Source organism: Dromiciops gliroides, chromosome 2, assembly GCF_019393635.1.
Source record: "Dromiciops gliroides isolate mDroGli1 chromosome 2, mDroGli1.pri, whole genome shotgun sequence".
NCBI lineage: Eukaryota > Metazoa > Chordata > Mammalia > Microbiotheria > Microbiotheriidae > Dromiciops > Dromiciops gliroides.
In genome coordinates, this window is record NC_057862.1 from 463531118 (window position 1) to 463554169 (window position 23052).

Here is a 23052-nt window from a genome sequence, read left to right on the forward strand (position 1 = left end):
GTGGCCAAATCAGAATTCAAACCCAGGTCCTTCGACACTATCCCCAGTGAATTTTCCATTATATCAGAGTACCTGTTTCAAATGTGAATTGGGGTGGGGGAACATTATCCCAATTCACGATATTATAATAACAAATAAAAGTGGAGCCCTCAAGGCTTGCCCTGAAGCAGGGGGACTCCAAGTGATTGGGAAGCACAAGCTCCAAGTTTCTTATTCTGTCAAATGAAGACTAGATGACCTCCGAGTCCCTCCTAGCTTTAGTAGTCTCTGTTCTGATGTCTCATCTAGCTCTACGTTTCTATAAGCATCTGGTCAGTTGCTAGTCAGTAACAATGACCATTCCTCCTTTCCTTGGACCATTTATATTTCTCTGCATGAGGTTATATTTATCAGTACTGGACTTGAGGAAAGGCATGAGCCCAGGGCTTAAATAAGTGGAATTTGAGATTTCACAGAATTTCAGATCCTTTAGTCTTTTGAGTAGTATAGTAAGTAAAGGCTGGGATATGTTTCATTGACTGATCAGGAGGTAATTATTTTATTTTACTAGTAAATGATTAAACCTTATGATTCTCAGTTATTAGTACTACTCTGAATGAAAAGTGAATTACTACTAATGAAGAACTATGGAAATGTGAGCCAGAATATATATTACTGTATCTGATATAATAGCATTAGCAATAGCTCATATTTCTATAGTTCTTTTTTTTTTTTTCGGTAAGGCAATTGGAGTTAAGTGACTTGCCCAGGGTCACACAGCTAGTAAGTGTTAAGTATCTGAGGCCGGATTTGAACTCAGGTCCTCCTGACTCCAGGGCCGGTGCTCTATCCACTGCGCCACCTAGCTGCCCCTCTATAGTTCTTTATGGTTGATGAAATATTTTCTCATAACTCAGTGAGACAGATAACATAAATATTCTTTCCATTTTACCGATGAGGAAACTGAGGTCCAGAGAGTGATTCGCCCAAGGTCACAGAGCTAGTGAGTTGTAGAGTTTGGTACTAAAGTCTGACATTCTGACTCCATCCAGGCATGTTGTCCTTGGAGATGAGGAAAGAGAGCAGAGATGAGGCAAGTGTTTAGGACCAAGAGTTTAAAACTGGAAGGGACCTTAGTGAACTATTCCTAATTTTCTCTGACCCCAGGTCCAGCACCTATTTCAGTATACTATGCTGTCTGTCCTTGCCTTATGTTTGTCACTATAAACCACTCCCCACCCCAAACTATCTAGTATGTCACTATCACAAGCTTTTTTTTTTTTTTTTGCGGGGAAATGAGGGTTAAGTGACTTGCCCAGGATCACACAACTAAGTAAGTGTCTAGTGTCTGAGGCCAGATTTGAACTCAGGTCCTCCTGAATCCAGGGCCAGTGCTTTATCCACTGTACCACCTAGCTGCCCCCACCATCACAAGCTTTTTAGACATTGGTACAGTACACATAGAGGCTTATAGCATATGTGAGCTTCAAAGCGATGAATAATCCTAGTCTTCAGCAGTAAGCTACCTTACTGAAAGTAGTGGTCACCTTCAGGAGGGTGTTTATTCTAGTGAACTGAAGTCATCTCTTAATTTACTAATCCCAGGATTGAAGTGAGATGTATGGGGCCTAGAAATGCTGCTGAATTCCCATCACAAAGCACGATTTAGAAACTGCTGGTAGTACCGTAACTGAAGGCTGAGGCCCAAAGCAGAAGTGGATTCCACCCCCAGAAGCTAGAGAAACTTTGCTGGAATTATTTAAAGCAGCAGGCAGCAGGTGTTACTTCCTGCCTACTGTGAAGAAACCAGTTCATTTGCTCCCTAAGCTCTGTTATTTGTATCTGAATGATAGGTCAGAAGTGATCCCAAGCTGCAAACTGATCCGGACAGTCTAGGACTCTTGTAAAGCACTATGGAGTCTGAGTGTAGAGCTGAGATCACTGCTCTGCAGGCCTTTCAGAAAGGCCTTGGGAGAGCTTTTGAATCCTGTTTCAGAGAAGGAGAAGAGTAGTGTTTTGGTAGTTACCCTCAGTTGCCACTGAAGGAAGTGATTGTATTAAAGGCTTGAAAGCCCCTGATCTAATACAGGAGGGAGCCAGCATTGGCCCATAACCAGAAAGCAGCCTCCCTTTACCCAGAAGAGGCTTGTTCATTTCTCCAAGAAATTATTGGCTTTGCCCTCCCTTCCTTACAGAGTTGTTTGAGGGAAGTGTTTTGTAAACCTTAATGTACCATAGAAATGTGAGTTTATCAGTTGTTACTGGTTTTCAAATCTTTTATTCATAATAGAGTTAGAGGGGCAGCATGGAGTAGTGGATAGAGGGCTAGACTTGGAGTCAGGAAGACCTAGGTTCAGATCCACCTCAGACTCTAATCAGCGGTGTGACCATATTCAAGTCACTTAACTTGTGCCCTAGTATCTTCAGATGTAAAATGAAAATATTGGTCTCAGCCAATTTCCAGCTCTTAATCTGTGATCCTGTGAACTTGGAGTTATATACCCCAGCTTCTGTGTTTATATGAATTGGGTTCAGTCTTGAGGGGCAGGCTCCCCAAATCATTTTGTTCTTTTTTTCATGTTGCCACTACCTAGAGTTTCCTATGGGAATCCTCCCAGCTCTAACTTGTGTAACTTATGCACAGGTCTCTACAGATATGGGTAAAAGGGTACCAAGATCCCAAAAAAGTACTCAGAGGTAACAATGCCAGTTGGGGATAGCTTTGATTCTACCCTACAGGGAATACAGAAAGAAAAACAAAAGTATTTACCATAGACCATAAACAGTAGCTAAGTAGATAACATTCTCCTTCCTTCTCCCATGAATTTCACCTCTCCTGCCCCCCACCTTCCGCAGAGCATATGTAGTCCTCTAAATCATAGTGGCCAGAGAATGAATGAATGGATGAGTGAATGAAATAAATGATGTTGCTAGAAAAACAGCAGCTTCCAACATTCTGATATGCCCCACTTTTACCCCAGAAATCCATAAAGTTAGACACTTTATAATACTATCCTAAAGCCTTGGGCACCCTTGTACTTGGGGTTGTTGAAGAAGTTGCCAATCAGTCACCCAACAAGCACTTGCTAAACACCACTTGTGTGTCAGGTGCTATGCTTTAGTAATCATTCCTCTAAATGGGCTTCCATTTATCACAGACCGCTCCTCCTTCATTTCTGAAGTGTCCAAATAACTCATAGTAATAGTGAAAGGCAAAGAAGAGGAATTTTGTACCCCCAAATCGTGGCTTAGACTGTTGCTCCTCTAGTTGGGGGAGGGGGGTGTTATACTCTCTTTGCCAGAAAGTCTTCTCCCACTAGAGAGCTGGATTCTGCAATTCTTAAACTTGGGAGCTACTAGAACTGACAAGGAAGCCCCCCTCCTCTATCTAGGTGGTTGAGATTCAGGAAATCCCACCAATTGGTCATGTGCTTCACTTCTCTGGGGCTACATGCCTGCCTCCTCTCAGATTAGGCCACTGCCACTTAAAGGGTGGGACCAGAATTGAAGGTCTAGGAACTCTGCAATTTGACCGAGAGGAGAGGAGATGTGGCTTCCTTCCTTCCCTTCCTCCTCCCCACCTCCCCAATTCCCCTGACCCAAGGCTTCAATTAGCAGTGGGACCCAGGTCTAATCTTAGCTGTGCTGCCCTCTGGCCTGTCTTCTGAAGACAAGAAAGGCAGAAGGGAACATGGCTCTTCTGCTGACAGCACAGAGAGGAGGACTCTGAACCCATGCATTATCCTCAGTTAATGAGATCAACTCCAAGATGCCCCAAAGACTCATTAGCCTTGAGAATGCTCTGATCCACCTCCTATGTATGCTACAGAAAAATAACCCGATCAAAGCATAGCAGAGGAAAGATCAGAAAATGCAAACAAAGATTCTGACATGGAGTAGGAATGGGGGTGGGGGAGGGGGGATCAGGAAAGCCTTTTAGAGAGGAGTGTCATCTTAGCAAGGTCTTAAAGGGAACATGGGGCTTTTCAAGCTAAAGCTTCCAGGTATACGCCATAGCATGAGCAAACATATAGAGGTTGGGGAAGCACAAAATATGAGTAGAGGGACAGCCCAGAGTCAAGTTTGACTTTTAGAATACTGAGTATAGAGTGCCCAAGGAAAGTAATGTGAGACAAGGCTGGGAAGGCTAGGTGGCAGAAGGCCCTCAATGCCTGCCTGCCTGCCTGCCTGTCTGTCTGCCAGACCAGGGCCAAGGCAACAGTCACTAGGTATTCAAGGTTTTCTTGGCAGTCTCTCCTTAAGGCGGCTCTCAGAAAGATTTCTAGCAGGGAGGAGTGGTGCTCTCTGATCCCAGTAACCCATTCACTCTTCTCCACCCACAAACCTTATCCCAACCAGTAAATCTGTGAGGTAACCAGTGATCATATGACATTTAGTCAGGCAATAGAGGTTCAGATTATTCTGCTTCTGATATTTATGAACTATGTAACCTTGGACAAGTCATTTAATTTCCCCGGGATTCCTCATCTGTAAAATGAAGGGGTTCTTCACCTGGGGAATGTGAACTTTTTAAAAATCACATCTACACATCTACATATAATATATATGATATATTATATTATGTCTAAAAGACTATTTTAATATAATTGGTTTCCTTTGTAATCCTCTATATTTTGTTTTATGCATTTAAAAATGTCGTTCTGAGAAAGATTCCATAGGCCTCACTAGACCTGCAAAGGGGTCCAGGATACAGACAAGGTGAAGAACTCCTATAGGGGACCTTCTGGCTCTAGACCTCTGACCAGCTTATCACGGGCTTTGAGGAAATAAAAGGAATTTTTCCTCATAAAAAGCCTAGGGAGTCCTGAACTAGAAATATCTGAAATTCTAGGTGATTTGGGGGGAAGAATGAAAACACAGTACAAAACTATCACTAGATGTTTAATCTAACCGTAGCTTGAATTTCATCCTGGTTTGGGCCACATGTTGGCAATTGCTCAAAAGTGCTTATATCTGGGGCAGCTAGGTGGTGCAGTGGAAAGAGCACTGGCCCTGGATTCAGGAGTGCCTGAGTTCAAATCCAGCCTTAGATAATTGACACTTACTAGCTGTGTGACCCTGGGCAAGTCACTTAACCCCAATTGCCTCACCAAAATTAATTAATTAATTAATTAAAGGCTTTAAAAAAAAGTGCTTGTATCTTGTGCTATTGGATACATGGTGGAGTGGAAAATATACTGAACTTCAGCTCTTGTCCAGGCCCCACTGTTTACTGACTCTGGGATTCTGGACCCTTACCCTCTTTGGGCCTCAGTTTTTCCTATCTCTGATTGGATTGCACAAGATGACCTCTAAGTTCTAAATCTATATTCTTTCCTTGCAAATTTTGAACATGTAAATTTAGACTAGGTAAAAGAGCTGTGCAGAAATGACATAGAATATCCTACTGCACCTCCATGCGCTCCTCAGGTTCTCCAGTAAAGTGAACAGTTGGATTAGATGACCTCCAACTCTCTCCCAATTTTGACAGTCAATTCTAAGGTTTCTTCCAGTACTGACAATAAGTCCTAACTCCTACCTAACATTCAGTGTGTTTTTCTTTCCAGGAGGGGCCCAAACCTCCCTTTAGATTTTTTGTTTCCTTTTCTTATTTTAGTCCCTGGAATAAAGAATATTTTAGGGTCCTTTTTTCTCTCATTGAATTATAAGCCACCAAATTTTAAAAGTTCTGCTCTTCCAATCATTGAGAAAGGCTCCCTTGATTTGAAGGCATCAAGAGTCTTGGTGGCTAAAAGTTACTGCTACTGGGTTGTAGCTCATCAGCAGAGCCTTACAATCATATGAGAAAATGCATTTAACTGGGTTTATAGGACAATAGCACAGATATCCCATTGCTTCTGAGAACTGTAAAAATGAATTTACAACATGAAAGAAGGATGTCTCCCTACTAAACAGGGGCTTTTTTTAAAATTAATAAAGTATTTTTTTTCCATTACATGTAAAGATAGTTCTCAACCTTTGTTTATACAAGCTTTACAATTTCAGATTTTTCTCCCTCTGTCCCCTCCCTCCCCCCTCCCCTAGACAGCAGGTAATCTGATATAGGTTATATATATATATATATATATACACACACACACACACACACACACACATAATAACATTAATCCTATTTCTGCATTAGTCATGTTATAAAAGAAAAAAAATCAGAGCAATGATGGAAAACCTCAAAATAGAAAAAAAACAACAGCAACAAAAACAAAAGAAATAGTATGGTTCATTTAGCATCTATACTCCACAGTTCTTTTTTTTTTCCCCTGGATTTGGAGATCCTCTTCCATCACGAGTTCCCTGGAACTCTTCTGTGCCATTGCATTGGTGAGAAGAATATAGTCCATCACAGTAGATCAACACTCAATGTTGACGTTACTGTGTACAATGTTCTTCTAGTTCTGCTCATCTCACTCATCATCAGCCCATGCAAGACCCTCCAGGTTTCTCTGAACTCCTCCTGATCATCGTTTCTTATAGCACAATAGTATTCCATTGTATTCATATACCACAACTTGTCCAGCCATTCCCCAATTGATGGGCACCCCCTCAACTTCCAATTCTTTGCCACCACGTAAAGAGCAGCTATAAATATTTTTGTACATGTGGGTCCCTTTCCCCCTTCCATGATCTCTTTGGGAAAAAGACCCAAAAGTGGTATTGCTGGGTCAAAGGGCATGCACAGCTTTATCGCCCTTTTGGCATAATTCCAAATTGCTCTCCAGAATGGCCGGATCAGTTCACAGCTCCACCAACAATGGATTGGTGTTCCAATTTTCCCACAGCTTCTCCAACATTTATTATTTTCCTTTTTTGTCATTTTAGCCAATCTGATAGGTGTCAGGTGGTACCTCAGAGTTTAAACAGGGGCTTTTACAAGACACTAGCTCAATGTTTTTGGATTTAGAATGTGTAAATGTAAGAGTAATTATACAGGGGGCAGCTAGGTGGCGCAGTGCATAAAGCACTGGCCCTGAATTCAGAAGTACCTAAGTTCAAATGTGGCCTCAGACACTTGACACTTAGTAGCTGTGTGACCCTGGGCAAGTCACTTAACCCCTCATTGCCTTGCAAAAAAAAAAAAAAGTAATTATACAATTCAATTTCCCTCTCAATGCTATTCACGACTCATTTTTAAAATGAAGAGATCATACCAGATGATCTTTTAGCTTCAACATTCTGTTCTAGCATCCATTCCTGTTCTGATGTTCTGTGTTCTAGGGTCCCTTCCAGTTCTGACATTTCTGTGACTATGGCCCTAAGACAAGTCCTTGGGTATCCTTTTTGTTTTTAAAAGGGAAAACTTTACTAATGAAACAGAAAAATAAAAGTAATAGACTCAAGTGAGGTAAGCAAAGCTAACTCTCTCACTAGGGTAACTACTTAATGATACAACTTTCTGACCTCTAAGTCCTAGTTACACTGAATGAACATAGATATCTAAGGGAATGTTAAGGCAGTCCTGCCTAAGTTTATCAGGTCTTCTTGAAGAGCCAGGCATCTTCTATGGAAGAATCTTAGCACTTGGGAAGCACTTGAAAGAGCAGTGCATTGATATTTCTTTCAGCTCCTCAGTCCCAACATTCAAGGCCTTCCACGATCTTGCACCAACCAGCCTCTCTCTGTAGCTTTGTCTTCCACTGCTCCCCTTCACATAGTCTGTACCGAAATCCAGACTAGAGAGGTTTCCCAATACATGTTCTCCTACACCATCAAGATTTCCTGTCTCTAGATCTTTGCTTCTACCTTTCTCTGTGACCAGTATACCTTCTCTGCTTCACAAAAAGTTGAAATTGTATCCATCCTTCAAAATGTATGATGCTGGCCATATAGTAAACATTTGATAAATGTTTGTTGTATTTAGCCACTTTTCTCAGACCTTAACTTTTTTTTACCCTTTTGTTCCTCAGACTGTCTATAGTGGTTAGTCAAGAACTGAAAATCTGAAGACATGATGGGAAGAGAAGAGAACTAAACCAGGTAGGAGCTTATATCCCTTCTAATCCCATGTGTTTTCTTAAACACATGTGTTTCTGTTGTAGAAAAAAAGTGAATTGTTGCATTATGTTAGAAAGAAACTTTTTATTTGGCTTGAAGAAAAGACAAATCTGGGTCTCAAGAATTATTAACAATACTTCAATACTTAATAAAAAATAAACTCATTTAGTTCATGACCAAACAAGAGATAGAGAGGATCATGGGAGGATCATTGATTATTTTGATTATGTTAAAATTAAAAGGTTTTGTACAAACAAAACCAGTGTAATTAAAATTAGAAGAAAAGGAAACTGAAAAAAATTATAGCAAGTTTCTGTGATAAAGATCTCATTTCTCAAATATATAGGGAACTAAGCCAATTTACAAAACTAAGAGCTATTCTCCAATTGATAAAGGGTCAAAGGATATGAACGGACAGTTTTCAGAAGAAGAAAGTAAAGCTATGTGAATAACTGATTGTTATTTGAGGTTTTATGGCCCCATCTTTTGGCTGGAGTTTGAGGAGACCTCGGCTCATTTACTGGCCTGGGGGTTCCGTGGGTGGCACGGTGCTACAACCAGCCAATTGGCTGGCTGCTCTGACAGTCGCATGACTGCCCTCACTGGGCTTCCAATCATTATAATTTTGCCAGGCCCATGTAGGCATCGGGGAGTGGCGATGATGTGAGGTGCCAGTGCCATGGCAATGGCTACAACCAGTAAGTGGAGCACCGTGCTGCCTGAGGAGCCCCCAGGCCAGTGGGCACGCCAAGGTCTCCACAAACTCCACCCAAAAGATGGGGCCATAAAAACCTCAAATAATAATCAATTCTTTACAGCTGTCTATACTTATATGAAAAAATACTTTAAATTACTATTAGAAAAATGCTCATTAAAGCAACTCTGAGATACCACCTTGTACCTCTCAGATTTATTGGCTAACATTACAGAAGAGGAAAATGACAAAAACTTGAGGGGATGTGGGAAAATAGGGACATTATGCACTGTTGGTGAAGTTGTAAACTAGTCCAACAATTCTAGAGAACAATTTGGAATTATGCTCAAAGGACTATAAAACTGTGCAAACCCTTTGACCTAGCAAAACCACTACTAGGTCTGTACCCCAAAGAGATCAAAGGAAAAGGAAAAGGAGCTATATATACGAAAATATAGCAGCTCTTTTTGTGGTGGCAAAGAATTAGAAACCAAAGGGATGCCCATTAATTGGGGAATGACTGAACAAGTTGTGGCATATGATTGTTATGGAATATTATTGTACATTTAGAAATGATATGGGGCAGCTACGTGGCACAGTGGATAGAACACTGGCCCTGGAGTCAGGAGGACCTGAGGTCAAATCCGGCTGGGCAAGTCACTTAACCCCAATTGCCTCACCAAAAATAAAAAGAAAGAAAAAAGAAGAAATGATGAACAGCATGGTTTCAGAAAAATCTGGGAAGACTTACATGAACTGATGCAAAATAAAGTGAGCAGGACCAGTAGAACATTGTACATAGTGACAACAATATTGCACTATGATCAATTGCAAAAGTTTAGCTTATTTTCAGCAATACAATGATCTAAGACAATTCCAAAAGTCCCGTGATGAAAAAATAACCTCACGAAGAGAAAGAACTGATTAATTCATATTTTTTACTTTATTTTTCATGCTTATACTTTTTGCAACATAGCTAGTATGGAAATATGTTTTACATGACTTCGTATACAATGGGTATAATTTTTTTGCCTTTTCCATGGGTGGGGGAAGAACTAGAGAGAGAATTTAGAACTAAAAATTTTAAAATTAAAAGATTTAATTTAAAAACACATAGTACTTTGTAATTTACAAAAATTATTATCCTCATTTCACAGATAAGGAAACTGAGACTCAGAGAGGTGAAGTGCTTTACCTATGATCATATAATAGGTTTTGTTTGTTTGTTTGTTTGTTTGTTTTTTGTGGGGCAATGAAGGTTAAGTGATGGGTCACACAGCCAGTAAGCATCAAATGTCTGAGGCTGGATTTGACTCAGCACTGCGCCACCTAGCTGCCCCACACCTTTTCTTTCATGAATAAAACACTGGCCCTGGATTTAGGATGACCTGAGTTCAAATTTGGGCTCAGACACTTGACACTTACTAGCTGTGTGACCCTGGGCAAGTCACTTAACCCTCATTGCCCCACAAAAAAAAAGAAAGAAAGAAAGAAAGAGGCCAAAGTGAGGAGGGAAAGCATCCCACGCATGAGGGAGGCCTTTGCAAAGGGTCAGAAACTGGAGATGAAGTGATGTATGTTCAAACAAGGCTGTTTTGGTTGGGACCACAAGAGGATGTGAAGGGGCATAATGTATAATAAGACTGGAAAGATAGGTTGGAGCTAGGTAATAAAGGGCTTTAAATGCCACATTAAAAAAAAATGTATCTGACCCTAGAGACAATAAGTTTATTGGGGCAGCTAGGTGGTGCAGTGGATAGAGCACCAGCCCTGGATTCAGGAGGACCTGAGTTCAAATCCGACTTCAGACACTTGACACTTAACTAGCTGTGTGACCTTGGGCAAGTCAGTTAACCCCAACTGCCTCACCAAAAACAAAAATAAACAGACAGTAAGTTTCTTGACCATGGAAGTGACATGGTCAGACCGGTGTTTACCGAATGTAACTTGGAGAGAAGAGAGACTTGAGGAAGGGAGACAAATGAAGAGGCTTTTGAATGAAGGAAAAAGCATTAATTAAACATTTAGTATGTACCAGGCCCTGTGTTCTGTAACGAGCACACAAACACAAAGCAGACGGCAGGCAGTCCCTGCCTTACAGGACGCAGAAAGGGGAGGATTGTGGTGATGGCTCCCAATGACAGACTGCAGATCTCCTCCATTCTTCTTTGGCATCTGCTTTCTCTGGTAAAGAGAATGAGCCTTAGCCTGGGAAAAGTATGCCTCTAAGGGAGCTGATACCCAAGATGAGTCAAGAAATGGTGACAGAGCACCAGCTGGCCCTGATGAGTCCAAATCACTCGGCACAGATGAATGACATCTTCTGGTACCTAAAGAACTAGCCAATGGGATTGCGGGGCCACTGCTGGGGAGCTTTGAAAGACTGGGAAGAACAGGAGACATCATTCACCCAGATTTTGGTAAAGCATCTAGAGACAGTCTCTCATGCTCTCTCTGTGGGGGAAACATAGATGGAATGGCATAGACTAGATGAGGTTATAGTTAGGTGGGCTCAGAACTCATTGAATGTTATACATAAAGGATAGTCATTGATGGCTTAATGTCAACTTGGGAAGGAGTCTCTAGAAGAAGGCCCCAGGGGCCTGTGCTTGTCTCTGTGCTGTTTTGTTCTGTTATAAATTATAGCATAGAAGATGTACTCATCAAGTTTGCAGGTGACGCAAAGCCAGGAGAGAGATAGCTGATACATTGGATAAGAGAGTCAAGAGCTATTAGCTACTGGGCCAAATGTAACATGAAAAGGGGCAGCTAGTTGGTGCCGTAGATAAAGCACTGGCCCTGGATTCAAGAGGACCTGAGTTCAAATTTGGCCTCAGACACTTAACACTTACTAGCTGTGTGACCCTGGGCAAGTCACTTAACCCCAGTTGTCTCAGCTAAAAACAAAACAAAACAAACAAACAAATAACAACAATAAAAAACCACACAAATGTAACATGAAATTAAATGAAGGAATTTTATTAGGGGTGAGCACTACATCGACATTGAACCATTAACCAGCTGCTCTTTGAATCTGGCCATCCAACCAGTCTGAACCCATCTTATTGTTTAATCATTTAATCAGTATCTCTTCATCTTTTCCGCAAGGATCATATGAGATATCTTATCAAAAGTTTTGCAAAAAGTCTAGAAAAACCATATTGTGTTGTCCTTACCCATGAGTTTAGTGATCTTGTTAAAAAAGGAAATGAGGTTAGTAGGCCTGACCTGTTTTTGGTGAAGTCCTGACTGTAATTACCTTGCTTCTCTCTCTAGATATTTGCCAACCATCTCTTTAATGACCCAGTCCAGAATCAAAGACAAGTTCACTGGCCTACAATTTGCAGACCTTATTCTCTTGTTCAAAAACTAGGACATTTTCCCGTCCCCAATCTTGTGGCACCTCTCTCATTTTCCATGATCTTTGAATGTAAAGATTGGCCCAAAGTTAAAGGAGTGACAAGTGGCAGACTAAGTCTGGTATGATGACTCCAGCCCCGGTACTCCTTCAGGTCCCTTAGATGGAGCTATAAAATACTATGGAAATGCAGACTATTATTATCAGTAATGAAAAGGATAAATTCTCTACTAGACTGTTAGTTCTTTGAAGGAAGAGGACTGCTTCTCATTTATCTTTGTCTCTCCTTAGCACCTAGCAAAGGGTCTTTAACATGGCAACCGCTTAATGAATGTTTGTTGACTAAATGAATGTTACTAAAATGTAGGTAGATTCCTTTCTTTCCTGTGAACCATGAAGGTTCATTTTGGGCACAGATGTTCTACGTAGACCCATCAAAGAACTAAAGTACAATCTGGGAATCCATCCAGGTATGCGGAGAGTGTGTGGCCTCTGCAGGCCCCTTTCCATGATGACGCATGCCAGGATCATGCCTCCCCCAGAACTGGCCGACTGCTCAAAGGCAGAGGGTGGTTTGCCTGGCCTTTGAGTCTCCTCTCCATCCCACAGCTGGCATAGAGAGGAATGAGGACAGAGTGTGTCTAGGCCAATCCCACATGAGAGTGACCTCGTCAGCTTTGAGACTGCACAGGCACAAAGTGGGAGAAGGGCCTGAGGCTTCCCATCAGAGCCTGGCTTGTGAAGACTCTTTTGAAGGAGGTGCATAGGGAAATGAGAGAAAAAAGGGGAAAATGAAAATACAAGGGCATTGACCAGAGGAATATTGGCCTTCAGGCAGACCATGTCTGTAGGAGGAGCCACAGGTTGTAATGGAAAGCATGTTGGACTCAGAGTTGAGGGTCTTGGGTTCTAATCCTGCCCCAGCCCTTTGCTAGGTGGGTGAGCTTGGGCCAGGCATGAATCTTCCCTAAGCCTCTGTCTGTTCCTCGCTGAGGAGGCAAGACAGGCCGGTGAAAAGAGCACTGGGGACGTTCCTTGTTTGGAGACTTGCTGTGGTGCTACATGCTGGATCATTACCTGGTCATTCATTGATCATCCCTTCTTCAAGGCTCAATTTTGATAAAGAGCTTTATAGTTAAATAGACTTAGAGGCTCATGGAATGTTTAAAGCTGGAAAAATTTCTAGAACATAGAGCACAGAATATCACTGCTGAAAGGAAGCTTAAAACCTAGAATACAGAAAGATATTTAAAGCCAGAAGGGACCTTGGAGAATACAATATGCAATGGCAACTGTGAAAAGACTCATAGAACCTAGAATTTTAGCATTCAAAGGTACCTTAGGGGTTATCTTGTTCATTTTAAATATCTAGTTTATTTTACATGTGAGGAAACCGAGGCCCAGAGAAGGGGAGTGATTTGCCCAAACCTTTATGGTGAATTAATGGTCAAGCAGGGACTAGAACCTGTTTCTAGAATCCTTCCCCAATATTACTAACTATACTATAATGCCTGGGATATTTTCAAGACGCCTGGTTAAATTCTTTGGGTTTTCACAACACAGATACTTCCCAACAGAAAGCTACATGACTTAATGATCCACATAGAACAGCTCTTCTCCCTATTGACAGATTTGTTTATAGTCTATAGATTTAGTTGGGCCAATGGACTACAAACCATTACTCCATCTGTAGTGGGGAGAAAGAAATGAAAAAGCACCTCGAAATAGAGAGCAAGGATATTGCTACTGCTAGGATACCATCTCTTACTTACTTCTGTGTGGGAAGCTCAGGGGGAATTCTTCTCATTTATAGATGAGGAAGTTGAGGCTAGGAAATAGAAAGGAACTTGCCTGTGGTCAGGCAGCAAGTGCATGGCAGAGCCAGGATTTGAACTTCAGGTTCAGGGCTTCTTAATTGGCAAACCTTCAAAGGCACTTTAAATCTGGCTATGAAACCTCATTTCAAATTTTGATTTCTCTCAGGATTTTTCTAAGGAATGCCTCTTTACTTGGGAACCTCTCAGTTGCCAAATCCTATGAATTTTTTTTTTTTTGGCCAGTGGTTGAGAACAAGAGAATTCTTATTTTCAAGGTTTGGAGGAGGATGGTTTTCCTTTGGTGTTAAAGTGATCAGGAGCTGAGGACAGGATCATCTTACTGTCATCTGAAGCCCTGGGATTGGTTTCGGTTTCATTGGTTTCATGCTCCAAAGAGGCATTCATATGAAAGGTTCAAGTCTTCACCTATGTATCATTATTGCTGCCAGATTTTTAGTGACATTTGAGACACAAGACCTAGGTTCAGGGCCTGGTTTGTGTCACTTAATGTGTGACCTTTGAGGGACCTTAGGACAGAATGCTAGAGCTGGAATTAACATCAGAAAATGGAATAGAGAACATCAGAGCCAAATGGAGTCTTAGACCATAAGCCGTCAAAGCTAGGAGGGACAGCAAAAACTGCCTGTTTTAACCTCCTCATTTTATAGGAGGAAACAGAGGCCCTGAGAAAGGAAGTGGTTTGACCAAGGTCATGCAGGGATTGGATAGGAGCCGGGGCTAGGACCAGGTCTCTGGACTCCTCATTCAGTGCTTTTTCCTGGGGTTCAGCTTCTGTGTGGCTGTCCTTGAGCCTGACCTCTTCCTGCCTTCAGCCTCCCTCTTTTTCCTGCCCTCATCGGCCCTGTTTGTCAACTCATCATAAGGGCCTGGCATATGTTTGCTAGCCCTGACATTGTTAGGGACCAAAAAGGTTACTACAGATCATTGCAGAGCTTGTCAATTAGACTTTCTCTTTCACACCAGGCCCAGGCACCAAATAGACCTAACTAGATTATTATCTCATCAGTTCCCATGAGTTTAATTACCATCTCCATGCTGATGATTTTCAAATCTACTTTATCTTGCCCCAGACTCCCTGCCGACTTCCATTCTCACTTCAGCTGCCTTTCAGACATCTCCAACTGGGTGCACAGTAGCCCTCTTGTTTGTTTGTTTGTTTTTTGGGGGGGTTGAGTCAATTGGGGTTAAGTGACTTGCCCAGGGTCACACAGCTAGTAATTGTTAAGTGTCTGAGGCTGGATTTGAACTCAGGTCTTCCTGAATCCATGGCCAGTGCTCTATCCACTGCGCCACCTAACTGCCCCTACAGTAGCCCTCTTAAGCTGAATTTATCCAAACAAAACTCATCACCTTTCACCTCAACTCCCTCCCCTCAAACTTCCCTGTTACTAGAGGGCACTGCCATCCTCCCAGTCCCTCAGACTCACAGCCTAAGAGCCATCTTGACTCCTCACTATCTCTAACCCACCATAGACAAGCGGTTGCCTAGACCTGTCCATTTCACCTTTGCATCGTCTCTGGAATAAGTCCTCTTCTCCCTTCTGACGCTGCTACCCCAGCTCTCTTTACTCTAATACATCCTCCATTCCCCCACCAAAGTGAGTTTTCTACAACACAAGTCCATCCAATCATGTCACTCCCCTTCAGTGGCTCCCCATAGCCTCCAGGAGCAAATTTGTAGCTTATTCTCCAAATGTGCCCCAGGCCAGTGACACTGGCCTCCTGGCTATTTCACAAACCAGATGCTCACCTTCTCTGGCTATCACCCAAGCCTGGAAGGACCTCTCTCCTCAGCTCCACCTACAGACTTCCCTGGCTTCCTTTAAGTCCAAACTAGAATTCCATCTTTTACTGGAAGCTTTCTCTAACCCCTCTTAATTCTAGTTCCTTCCCTCTTTTTTTTTTTTTTTTTTGCAAGGCAATGGGGGTTAAGTGACTTGCCCAGGGTCACACAGCTAGTAAGTGTCAAGTGTCTGAGGCCAGATTTGAACTCAGATCCTCCTGAATCCAGGTCCAGTGCTTTATCCATTGCACCACCTAGCCACCCCCTTAGTTCCTTCCCTCTTAATTATTTCCTATTTATTCTGTATATAGCTTGCTTTTTCTATATTTGTCTGCATGTTAAATCTCATGTTAGATTGTAAGCTCCTTGAGGGCAAGGAATGTCTTTTGCCTCTTTTTGAATCTCCACCATTTAGCACTGTGTCTGGCATATAGTAGGCACTTAATAAACATTGAATGATTGATTGATAGTTTGGAGCAACTAAGTAGTACACAGTGACTAGAGAGCTACATCTGGAGTCAGGAAGACCTGAGTTCACGTCCAGCCTCAGACACTTCCTAGCTGTGGGACCTTGGGCAAATCACTTAACCTCTGCCTCAGTTTCCTTATCTATAAAATGGGGATAGTAATAGCATCTACCTTCCAGAGTTGTTGTAAGGATAAAATAATTTGTAAAGAACTTTGCAAACCTTAAAGTGCTATTATAAATTCTAGCTATTGTTGTCATTTTGCCTTTCCCCAAGGGCCTTGTTTTGTTGTGTAGTGGAAGGAGACCTGGGCTTACAATCAGAAGGAATAGTTTTGAGTCCCAGCTCTGTCACTTAGAGCCATGTGAAACTGAGTGAGACACTTCCCTCCCTTCCTTTGAGCCTTACTCTCCTCATATGTAAAGTATAGAGATTAGTTACTACTATTAGCTTATATTCATGTCACATTTACCAATCATTTCCTTGCCCTCTGGACCTCCCAGAGTTATTGCACAGTATTATCAGCCTTGGTGCAGCTAGATGGCCCAGTAGGTAGAGCACTGGGCCCACAGTCAGCAAGGCCTGAGTTCAGATCTAGCCTCAGACACATACTAGCTGTGTGATCCTGGGCAAGTCACTTAACCCTGTTTGCCTCAGTTTCCTCATCTGTAAAACAAGCTGGAGAAGGAAATGACAAACTACTTTGTTTGCTGAGAAAACCCCAAATGGGGTCACATACAGTTAGACACAACTGAAAAATGACTAAACAAAGTTATTGTCCTTATTTTGTGGATGAAGAAACGGTCATGAAAATTGCCCTAAGTCACACAGTCAGTAAACCCCAGAGGGCAATGTTCAAACCCAGTGCTGCTGGCTCCAAGGTCAGAAACTCTGTATTCTCTTGGACTTCTCCTTGGTAGATGATTTTCCATAATGTACAAGCCCTGTCCTGAGTCTGGGGAAAGCAAAGGGAAAGGGGAAAAGGGAACAAACTTTTATTAAGAGCCTACTATGTGCCAGGTACTATGCTAAGCACTTTATAAATATTATCTCATCTGATCTTCACAGCAGGCCTGGGAGGTAGGTGCTATTATCCCATTTTACAGTTAAGGAAACTGGAGCCAACTGGGGTTAAATGATTTACACAGCTAGTAACTGTCTGAGATAAGATTTGAATTTAGATCTTCCTGGCTCCAGGCTCAGTGCTCTATCCACTGCATTGCCAATGCTCCATTCCTACCCTTCAAGGAGCTAACAGTCTACTATAGGGGTAGATAAGACATATACACAAATAGATATCCTATAAATGACCTCTTTACATCAATGCCTCATCATGGTGTGGAAGATTTAGCATTCTTGGAGCCTGTGCCATTAGATTAGAATCTGGAGCAAATTCTCTCATGCTGAAAAAGCTTTCAGGTAGGAGCCCAGCAATAGACCGAGTTAACTTTCCAACTTGATAATGAGCTTCCTCTTCTTCCCAATAATGAACCTCAAATCTCCCCACCACCATCTTCCATTCTCTCCTTCTTAGCTCTAGTCTTAGAGGAAGAGGTGGTTCCTTACTTATCTGAGGCCATTTATGACCTTGAGCCTTCCCCTTACCAAGCTCCCTACTGAAGCTGGCCCTTTTATTCACCCCTATCTCTCTCTAGTTATCAATCTCTTTATCTCCTGACTCCTTCCCTGCTGGCTCCCTATTCTCAAACAAGCAGCAGTATCCTTGCTCTCTATTTCTGGGTGCTCAATTTCATCTATTTCTCTCCACTGCAAATGGAGTAGTAGTTTGTAGTCCATTATCCCAACTAAATCTGCAGACACAGAGAGAACCTACCGTGTATTATCCTGTATCTTTATCACAGCAAAACTTATTTTTAAAAAAAATCTGTCCATATTCACTGCCTCCATGTCTTTACCTCCCATTCTTTCCAGCTATTTGCAATCTGGTTTCTGACATCACCACTCACCTGAAATTGCTGATTAACAGTCATAACCAGTCCTTATCCTGAGTCTTTGCAGCATTTAACCCTGTCATACTCTCCTAACAATTCTTTCTCTTGTTCCCTTAACTATTTCATTACTCTTTCTTAGTCTTCTTTGCAGGATCATGTTCCATGTACTACTCCCAATCTATGGGAGCTCTGTACTGGGCTCTTCTCACTCTCTACACTCTTTCTCTTTCTCTGTCTCTGTCTCTGTCTCTGTCTCTCTCTCTCTCTCTGTCTCTCTCTCTCCCTCTCTCTTTCTCTCCATTCTTCTTTCTTGGTGATTCTATCAACATGCATGAGTTTAGCTATCATCGCTATTCAAGTAATTAAGTATCTACATAGCCCACACCTGAACTCCAGTTTTATTTTGCCAATTGGACATCTCAAACTGAATGTAATAATAAAAGTAATAGCAATAGTAACTACCATCTATATAGAGTTTTAAGGTTTGCAAAGCATTTTACTTCTGTTCTCTCATTTGATCCTCACAACTCTGTGAAATAGGTGCTATTATTATCCCCATGTTACAGATAAGGAAACCTGAGTCTTTATGATATCAAGTGACTTGGCCAGAGTTATACAGCCAGTAAGTAAATGAAGCAAGATTTGAATTCAGGTTTTACTGACTCCAAGTCTAACACTTTATTCACTGGACCACGTACCTATCTGACATATGTCTCATAGATATCTTAAACTCTAAAGACCCCAACACAGAACTCCATATCTTTCCCCACAAATCCATCCCTTCTCCTAACCTCCCTGTTTTTAGCGAGGCAACAACTAACTCTCTTTCTTGTTACCCAAGTTCACACACTTGCACTTCCTTGACTCTTCTCTCTGCCTCATGCTCAGCACCCATACACAGTCAGTTTTCAGGTCTTGCTAATTCTACCTCCACAACATTTCTTTCATCCTTTCCCTTCTCTCCCCTCACACGACCACCTCTGCAGTGCAGGCCCTCATTATCTCTCACCTAGGTCTCTCACATCCTCATTGGTCTCTCAGTTTCTAGTTTCCCCTTGCTCCAGTCCATTCTCTAGGAAGCTGCCAAATTGATATCCCTAAAGCACAATTCCAGACATGCTTTCCTCTTACTTAAGCGTCTGCCTATTGCCTCAAGGATCGAAAACAAACTCCTTAGCTTGGCATTTATAGCCCTTCACGGGTCTGGTTCCGACTTATTTTTTTATTCTGATTTCATATTACTCCCTCTGCCACATTTCTGTGTTTCAACAAATTGGCCTCCTTGCTGGCCTCTCTGCTGTTGCATTCCTTTCCACCAGCTGTCTCCATGCCTGGAATTCTCTTCCTTTTCGCCACCACTTCTTAGAATTCCTTGTTCCCTTCAAGGCTTAGCATTAGTCAAATCTCTTCCTTCAAGATGCTTATTCTGGCTCACTCATTTGTTGAGGACTCTCTTCCCCTCCCACACCCCCACCGGAATTACTTGGCCCTTATTTTGTATAAATTTTGAATTTACATATTTGTTTCCATGTTTTCCTCCTTAGTATGTAAGCATCTAATTAGGCCAAGAATAACTCGGTTTTTCTTTGTATCCCCAGAACACAGCAAAGAACTGGTACATAGTAGGTGCTTAATGAATGTTTGTTGATTTGAATCAAATTGAACTTTAGGGCACAGGACCCAGAGATTTCGGTGGCTTTACTGTGTTTACATTAAGGGATCACATCAATATTCCAAAAAGCAGCAGAATGTAATCCGTTTAACGCTAGTGACTTACTAGACCTGATTTTGAGTCCTAACCTTGCCATTTACTAACTATATGACTCAGGCCAAGTCATTCCCTTTCATTTTCCTTATTTGTCTAATAGGGATGCTAATACTCCTATTAGCTACCTTACAGAATATTCATGAGAAAAGTACTTTGTAAACCATGGCCCAGGGGCCAAATATGTCCTATTGCCCATTTTTGTACTGCTGGGGCTAAGAATGGTGGTTACATTTTTAAATAAAATAAAATTTTATTTTCAAATGTAAAACACAAAACAAACCCATTCTTAGCCCACAGGCCTTACAAAAACAGTCAGGTAGATTTAGCCCATGACCCCTTTCCCATAATGTGTCATTGAAATGTGAACTATGTTTATTAGCCATTCCACCACAAAGGGATGACCTTAAGAACTTTGCTGCTAAGAGAAGTCTTTCCCAATGGGATAAGCCCCCTTCTGTTCTCCTTGTCCTTTAGAAAATGGATTCTTTTCTCTTTGTGGATTTTGGCAAATATTCTTTTTTTCCTTAAAGAAACAGGAAATGACCTTTCCTGATGTATTTGGAAAACAGTTTTAATATGTAATGGAATTTCTGGTCCAGGGATGAGGATTAATAAACCGCAGAGTCTGGAAACAGAGCTGTGTAGTTCTTGGCAAACAGTAGGGGCTCTTCAGTTTACAAGTTCTTGCATCCCTTGATGAGTGGGGTAGAATATTAAAAGCAGAAGTGGGAGGCAGTTTGATGGGAAACCTTACAAAGTCCCTTCTCTCTGAAGCTTAACAGTCTCCTTGACCCATGATATGAAGTGGCCCATGGAGCAAGAGTGAACAGTCTTTTTCATTTCTGACCCTGGCAGAGTTATATACATTATCTGGGAATGCAGGACAGATGAGATATCTCAGAACTATCTAGACCCTGCAAAAAACTACATGCTTGAAAGTAACAGAAAGTTCCTAGGCATTGAAGAAAGAGGAACTTTCTGCACCCATTGTGGCTGGCCTGAGAAATTGACATTGAAGATGGGAAAAAAAATAATTGAACAGATCACAGAATGATAGAACCTGAATGAACTCAGAATGGCCAACAAAGGATGTTCAAGCTGGAGAAATCCCCTGGCACCACTTCAAAGGCTACTTCTGGGGAGCAGCTAGGGGGCGCAGTGGATAAAGCACTGGCTCTGGATTCAGAAGGACCTGAGTTCTAATTTGACATCAGAACTTGACACTTACTAGCTGTGTGACCCGGGAAAGTCAGTTAACCTTCATTGCCACCCCCCCAAAACAAACAAACAAAGGCTAGTTCTGTGCATCCCATGCTTTCTTGATATTCAAAAGCTGCCTGCCACTGAAGTGATCACACTCAGTTCATTTCATTTAAATTAACATAGACCAAAGCTTCTTAAACTCTGGGTTTAATGACCCTGTATGGGGTTAAGTAACTGAATGTGGGGGTCGAGAAAAATTTAGCAACAGTAAAAGGTTATGTATACCTATTTTATATACCTGTATACCCAAGGCCATGTAAAAAAAGGGTCACGAGTGGAAAAAGTTTAAGAAGTCCTGTCATAGACAAAGCCAGCTGTATGATAGGTGTTAGAAATACAAAGATAGATGCAGAGTTGTCAGTCTAATCAGGGGAATGACATATACATAAATAACTTATATAAGGGAGAATGAGCTATGCAAAAGAAGTAACCTGCTCATGGGTGCTACTAAACTTTTTTTTCAAATTAACTTTTATGAATAGACTTCTGGCAACATGGTTAAATAAGAGGTTACTTACATCGCAGCTCCCTCTCAACATCTCAGAACAGCTGGAAATGCACCAAATAAACAACAAAAAGCAAGGAAAAGAAATTCTTGCAAGAAAATCCTGACAGGAAAAAAAAATGAACAGACTAAAGAAATTAGCCAGCAAAGAAAAGTCCCTAATACAATGTTAAGAGGGTATCAAAGACAGAAGGTAGTTATTAGTTCAGAGTGAAACAATGACAGGACAACTTTGAAGGTAACCTGTTGAATTTATAATACACTTTTTAAAAAAGATAAGCTGGGGGTGGGGGCAGCTAGATGGCGCAGTGGATAGAGCACCAGCCCTGGAGTACCTGAGTTCAAATCTGGCCTCAGACACTTAATACTCACTAGTTGTGTGACCCTGGGCAAGTCACTTAACCCCAATTGCCTCACTAAAAAAAAAAAATACCAGAAGAAAATTGTGGGGAAAAAAAAAGAGAGAGAATATTCCTTAAGAAGTATAGCTAGAACACCAGAAAAGGGAATCTCAATAGTGATTGTGATGTAGGATAGTAAATAATTGATCAGATTGATCATGAGGCATCCCAAAAGAATTACAAGACTCAGTGACTCAGTTTCCTAAGTTTTATTGAAAGACTGTGATGACCACAGGGAGAATACCAGGAAAATGAAAAGGTATCTTGAATAGAAAAGGAAAGATGATTATATTTATAATCAGAAAATAATTGATCATCTCTTCATTATCATAATCTCCACCTTGGGGAGGTATATGGGAGGGCCTATCCTAATTTGGAGTTTCTGGGGGCTTAAGCCAACCCCCGAGGTGGGTACCTTTTCCCTGGAGGTGTGTTTTTAGGGTTTACATGGCATAAGGTGAACTTTAGGACAAATTTGGCCTTTTCTGCACATGCCCCTAAGGACATGCTTAGACTTGTCAATCTTAGAGGGTCTCTGTTTTTATGGTATCTCTTTACTTAGATCTGGTTTCTAGGTATCTTGTTATCTAATTTAAATATTTCAGTTATTGATGACCAATTAGGGTCTCTGTGTCCTGTCACTTCAGGCTTATGTTGTGTTAGTTGATGGTAAGCTGAATCTCCAGGTAACAACTGATAAGAACCCAAACTCTGGTTTATCTATTAGGTGACATTGACAAGGGCCTAGATTTGAGGCCCATCTATTAATCTCCTCTCAGGGCTGGGGTCTTCAGGTTATCTATTAGCCCCTCTTAGAGCTCAGGTTTTAATTAGAGCTCAGATCTCAGGTTTGTCTTAACGCTTTCTGCTCCTCCATCAATCGGAAGATCCAATAAAAGAACTGGGGGAAGGAGGAAGGAGTGCCATTATCACTCTTTATGAAAAACTGAGAGTCTGTGGCTTATTGTAGAAATTGAATAATTCCCCCCTCCAATAAAGATGAAGCTCAAAAATTAAATGACACCAGAAATACT

General features: G+C 41.5%; 1 protein-coding gene across 4 annotated transcripts in view; it reads left to right on the forward strand.

Moving 5' to 3' along the window:
- Positions 1-23052, forward strand: part of PKIG (cAMP-dependent protein kinase inhibitor gamma) — an 81835-nt gene that overhangs the window by 43995 nt on the left and 14788 nt on the right. For all 4 annotated transcript variants that reach the window (XM_043989944.1, XM_043989946.1, XM_043989947.1 and 1 more), the window contains exon 2: positions 7902-7971. The gene's annotated coding sequence lies outside the window, so the exon portion shown is untranslated. The remainder of the gene's footprint in view (positions 1-7901; positions 7972-23052) is intronic.